The sequence below is a fragment of the Oryza brachyantha genome, chromosome 3, assembly GCF_000231095.2.
Source record: "Oryza brachyantha chromosome 3, ObraRS2, whole genome shotgun sequence".
Classification (NCBI taxonomy): domain Eukaryota; kingdom Viridiplantae; phylum Streptophyta; class Magnoliopsida; order Poales; family Poaceae; genus Oryza; species Oryza brachyantha.
Genome location: NC_023165.2, coordinates 16,469,206 through 16,475,205, shown reverse-complemented (window position 1 = coordinate 16,475,205; position 6,000 = coordinate 16,469,206).

Sequence of the window (6,000 nt, the reverse complement as noted above, 5' to 3'; positions counted from 1 at the left end):
CAGATTTTGGCAAATAGTTGTTACGGATTGCAACACAACTAAAGAACAAATCGGACAAGAAGGGGCGGATCGGCTGGAGGTAGGAAAGCGGAAGCAGTACGGGTGCAGCTGATGGAGTCCGAATCGGACAAGAATTAGAGTCTGATTGAGCCCAAAGCTTAGAGATAGTTTCAATGTTAGTTGTGAGTCCATGTCGTATAATGAGTCAAGATGGTGACAGCTTGGTCTCAAAATTTGGTTTGTTTGTTTTATTCATGTGTAGGTGACTTGATGCCTCAGGAGACTATTGTCGGTGATGGATCGGGAGTCAACTTGGATATAAGGTGACGGCGGGATGATCGAATATCACGCGGGATACTTACGCTAGAGTTCAATGCACGTGGTTGGTGGAGATTCCATATGGCATACGATGGAGATATTGTTTGAGTATGAGATATGGAATTGAATTCGGATAGAGTCTGGATTTGATAAGATTTGTTGTATTAGAGATAAAGATATGTTGGTTACGGACAAGGATTGGTTTCCCACATGGTTGGGAGTCCTAATTTGTGCTAGATACGTGGGCTTTGCATAGCCATGTCGAGGTTATAAATAGGTACTGAGGGGTATGCCCTCGGTGAGCTTTTTGGTGTCGTTTGTGAGAGAAAATTAGGGTTTCAACTCTATTATGATATTAGATCGAAAGTTTTCGTTAGGAGTGCTTTCTATGCACTTTGTAACCACTAGTTGATCAATGAAAGTCGAGAGATTCAATCTACATCTTGAAGCGTGGTCGATCGGCGTTTTTCCAGGATCCCGACGGTCCAACCGCAGGCAGGCTGGCGGTCTGACCGGCCACATAACGTCGTTCCAACTGAGGGTATGCGAGCGGTCTGACCGGGGACATAACGTCGGTCTGACCGGTGGTATATGCGTGGTGTGACCAGAGGCTTCGGTAAGGCTTTTGTCAAGGTAATCTTTTATTTCTGTGAAAAGATTTGGGTTTTGTTAAACCTACCATTCACCCCCGCCTCTGGTAGGTGTTTTACTCTGTTGCGATCCTACAATCTCCTCACTAGAGACCTGTGGGAAGCTCGCTCATCAGGGGGAGAAGGTGGCGGTCTTGATTCTAAGCCAGAGCGTGACAAGAGCCAAATCAGGTGCTTTAACTGCAAGAACTATGTCCACTACGCTTTGAGTGCTCAAAGGTAAAGTGTGAATGTGGGGATCAGGTGAACCTCATGTGTGCACAAGAAGGTGAGCTAAAATTGCTTTAGTTGCGTCTAGATTAGAGTGATATTGTTAGCAAATAATCTAGACTTATTGCTTTAAAAATTTATATTTGTTGCATCAGATTTGGATTGAGTAGATGTACTGATCCAAGTAGTGTTGTGTTGCGTTCAATCTATGGAATCAGGATCGAAGTGTGGTACTCAAGATTGGTTCATGCTGGCATGGAATAAGGCCAATTGTAACACCCTAAAATTTCGAATAATAAAAATCAATAAAATCTTGAACTCTTTAAAAGATTTTGCATCTTGCTGGATGTTATGGTTGTTAACCAATCCTAGAAATAAAAAACAATAATGAAAAGAGGTGTCCGAAAAGCATAAACTCATTCCATCTCCTAATATTAATCAAAATTAGCATACTTTTCCTTTAGAAAGAAATTCTTTTTCCATTTGTGAAAAATTCCTGTTTTATATTTCTACATTCTCAAGGTGTTTATCATTCTAGTACAACAGTTGTAGTAGAATGACAACGGACTCGTGTATAGGGAACCTGATTAGCTTACCTACCTGCCTAATTTAGTGTAGAAATTCTAGGATCTGCTATTGGACATAGAAAATAGAAATACTTTTCTTGGGTAAAGGAATAGATGACTTGATCAATTTTTGTATCAATCATGGTATACATAATAACTCGGACATCTATTTCAAATATAGATTGTTGAGTCATCCATGAGTACAGCCTTAGGGGAAAGCTGCCCCCAATCTTCCATACCCCACCAATGTAGAGATGACTCAAGCTGACATTGCTGACCATGGCGCGTGCCTACATGTAGGCTACAAGAGCAGAAATCAAAAATTTATAACATGTAAACCAAGAACTATGAAAGCAAACGACTATGGATCGTTACCACATGACGTGATGTGCCGCGGAAGAAACTAAGAAGCCAAAGGAACATCAGCGGTATAGCATGTGTCGAAGCAGAGAAACTTCTTGTCCACATGCATTCACCTCATCGTGCAATTGTCTCGATGAGCGCCCCAATCTAGTGGCGCCTCTACTTGTATCCACACTTCCAAGAAAAGAACACCGTGCGCAAGCGTGGTAGAGTCTGCGTGCAGCTAGGGTTTGGCTTGAGAGGAGGATGACTATAGTTTTTTCTCTCGATTAGCCTTCTCGCCACTTAATATATATGATCCAAAACTTTGCAGCAAAGGTCCATAGGAGTTCTACTTTGTCACGCCCAGAAATTCCTCACACGAATTTTTGAACTTAATAGTGTATTAAAATACCTGTCTAGGACCAGCCAAGGTACACAAAAAGACAATGTTGATTACATAATCATTGTGCTTTGAATCAACATAAAATAACACTTCTTCTAACGAAAATGCAGCGGAAAGATAGTGTAGACTAGTTCCAGCGGGTACGGCTCCAGTCCACAGGAAACGCTTTGATGGTGGAACAGCTCACTCCTGAGAGTCACCTCCATCGGATTCAACTTCTAACTCTAGAGGGGGAAAATTGAGCAAGGCTGAGTACAAACCACCGTACTCAACAAGCAGCACGGAAAAGAGGGTAATAAATGATGCATAAGGATCATCAAGGACAGACTAGGGTTAGTTGCAATAAAGCAGCATTTAAATAAACAACAGAGATTAAATTGAATAAAAGCGATTAAGTACATGAAAGGATAAATACATAAATAACAGTTGTAAAATACGACAACACTATCCAACGTTACACCATATTGCGACAGGCCCAAACACTACTCAACGTTAAACCACGTTGCCGTAGTCCCAAGTGAAAGCCAGTTTAATCAGGTCATTAAAGGTTCAACTAATCACAGTGAAGCTGGTAACTTGCCCTTAACCGTGGGCACGGCTATTCGAATAGATTTACTCTGATCAGAGGAGTACTACTGTATCACAAGACATAGTCCCACTACACTTGAACGTGCACCGACATACCACCATGGCACACCGGAAAGACATAGGACCCGTCGCATAACCCTCTCTATTCAATCGCACCATAGTTCAGGTTTCGCCCCCATCTTTACACCAAGTCGGGCAGCCCCCTCTTGTGCCTAGGTGAATCCGGAAGAAGTGTAGGCCATCGTTACACCACGACTCCCATCCATACTCCATCACGCTCAGCCTCGCCCGGGCACGTCGAATAGTTCGTAATTACACTCCAAATCCCACCGTTGCCCATTCTGGCTTGTGGTTAGCATGGATTTAACTTCCAGGGTTTCCTGCAAACCGGTCGTTAACGGTCATGAGTGCGACTCTCAAAACCAAGCACCCACAACCCACCATTAACAATATTTTGGTTGGCGTTAGCCCGAACCGGGTAATGAATCACAATTAACAGCTATTCAGAACTAGTCATGATTACAGTGTGATCCTATGAGCTACTTGTTCTAAGCACGGCTAAGCATTAACCTAGACCTAACTCTATTCAGGTTACCCCTGGTATAGCATGAATAAAGTTGGATAATCAACAGCATAATAATAGTAGGTCACCCGTAAAATAAATACAATAAATACTTTATTTAAGCTATGCATATTTGAATAAATAAAGAGGAGGATTTGCAATAATAGGTTCAATATGATCAAAGATGAATGTCACTTGCCTTGCTCTGGTCCCTGGGGTACTTCGGCGAGGATCTCGAAATAAACCGGCGCTTCGGCGAGGTCTGAATCTAAGCGCCAAAGCAGAAAAATAAATAAAACAACTGAAACAGTAAAGAAAGTATTTTTAATGGATTCTTGACAATTTTATGAATTTAATGAAATTTGAATGGACTTAAACGGAGACCGGATGATTTAGTTATGAATTTTAGAAGTTTTCTGGGTTTTTTAACTAAACAAAAAAGTCCTAAATCAATTATTGCTCAATTAATAGAGCAGCTGACGTCAGCGGAGGAGAGAGGAGGTGGATGACAGGTGGGGGCCACCTGTCAGCTGGTGAGGGAGGGAAAGGGAGGATGACACGTGGGCCAGGGGAAAAGAGAGAGGAAGGGGGAGGACGGCGGCTGACCGGTGGGTCCCGCGGGGAGGAGAGGGGAGAGAGGGTGGCCGGCAGCTGACAAGTGGGGCCCGCTTGTTAGTGGCCCAGAACAGAGGAGGGGGAGGATGGCTCGGCCGAAGACGAGATGGGCTGCGGCCGGCACGGCGGGGACGGCGATGGGGAGGCGGCGCACGGTGACGACGGTCGGTGGAGCGGGAGCGTCGGTGGCACGTGGCGCATGGCAGTGATGGCGAACGGCGCGGCAGCGGCGTCCGACGGCGGGAAGCGGTCGTGCGGGAAGGCGGGGTTGGCGTGACGACGGCGTGGCGATGGTGGAGACCGGCGGCGGTGGCGGAAAAAGAGAGGGAGAGGAGAGGGAAGCGCTCAACGGCGGCGGCTGAGGTGGCGGCGAGGAGGCGGGATGGGTGACGGCGAGCGAAGGGGTGATGGCGACGTCCGGACCGCAGACGGCGACGCGCGGACGTCAAGGTCGGGCGCGGCTGGGGTGCCCATCGACGGCGGCGAAGGCACCGGAGGGTCAGCTAGGTCGAGGCGGAGGTGGTGATGTGGCTGGGTGGCGAAGACCGGCGTCCGGCGGCGAGATCGATCGACGACGGCGTGGCTTGGTCACGGCGGCGGCTCGAGGCATGTGGAAGAAAGGCAGCGGCAGCGCACGGGAGAGGGGAATTTATAGGGGGAGGTGGTGACGGCTAGGGCGGGGACGACCGGTGGAGGCCGGGTCGGGCACGGCGACGGATACAACGGCGGCTTTGCGGGCGCGGCGGTTGCGGCGGCAGGTGGTGTCCAGCTCGGTTCCGACGCAAGGAGGAGAGGCGGACTTCGACGCAGCGTGCGCGGGGAGATGGGCTGGGCCGTGCGGCTGCGGCCCAGGCGGGAGGGAGAGGAGAGCGCGCGGGGAGAGGGCGGCTCGGCTAGGCCGGCCCGGAGGAGGAATTAGGCTGGGTCGGTGTCACGCCCAGAAATTCCTCACACGAATTTCTAAACTTAATTGTGTATTAAATCCCTGTCCAGGACCAGCCAGGGTACACAAAAAGACAATGTTGATTACATAACCACCGTTCTTAGAAACAACTGAAAATTACACTTATTCTAGCGGAAATGCAGCGGAAAGAAAAAGGTAGACTAGCTCCAGCGGGTACGGCTCCAGCCCACAGGCAACGCTTCGACGGCGGAACAGCTCACTCCTGAGAGGCACCTCCATCGGACTCTACTTCTAGCTCTGGGGTGGGAAAGTTAAGCAAGGCTGAGTACAAACCACCGTACTCAACAAGTAACACGGACAAGGGGAAAATAAATGATGCATAGGGATTAACAAGGACAGGCTAGGGTTAGTTGCAATAAAGCAGCAGTTAAGCAAATAGCAGAGATTAAAAGAATAAAGGTAATTGAATACAGTAAAGCATAAGTAAAAAAAACAGTTGTAAAGTACCACAACACTGTCCAACGTTACACCACGTTGCAACAGGCCCAACCACTACTCAACGTTACACCACGTTGCAGTAGTCCCGAGTGACAAACCAATTACTCAAATTATTAAAGGTTCGCTAATCACAGTGAGGCTAGGAGCTCGCCCGTAACCGTGGGCACGGCTATTCGAATAGTTTATACTCTGATCAGAGGTGTACTACTGTACCCACAAGACACGACTCCACTACACTTGAACGTGCGCCGACATACCACCATGGTATACCGGAAAGGAGACCGTGATAGGACCCGTTACACAACCCTCCCTATTTAATCGTACCACACTTCAGGTTTCAC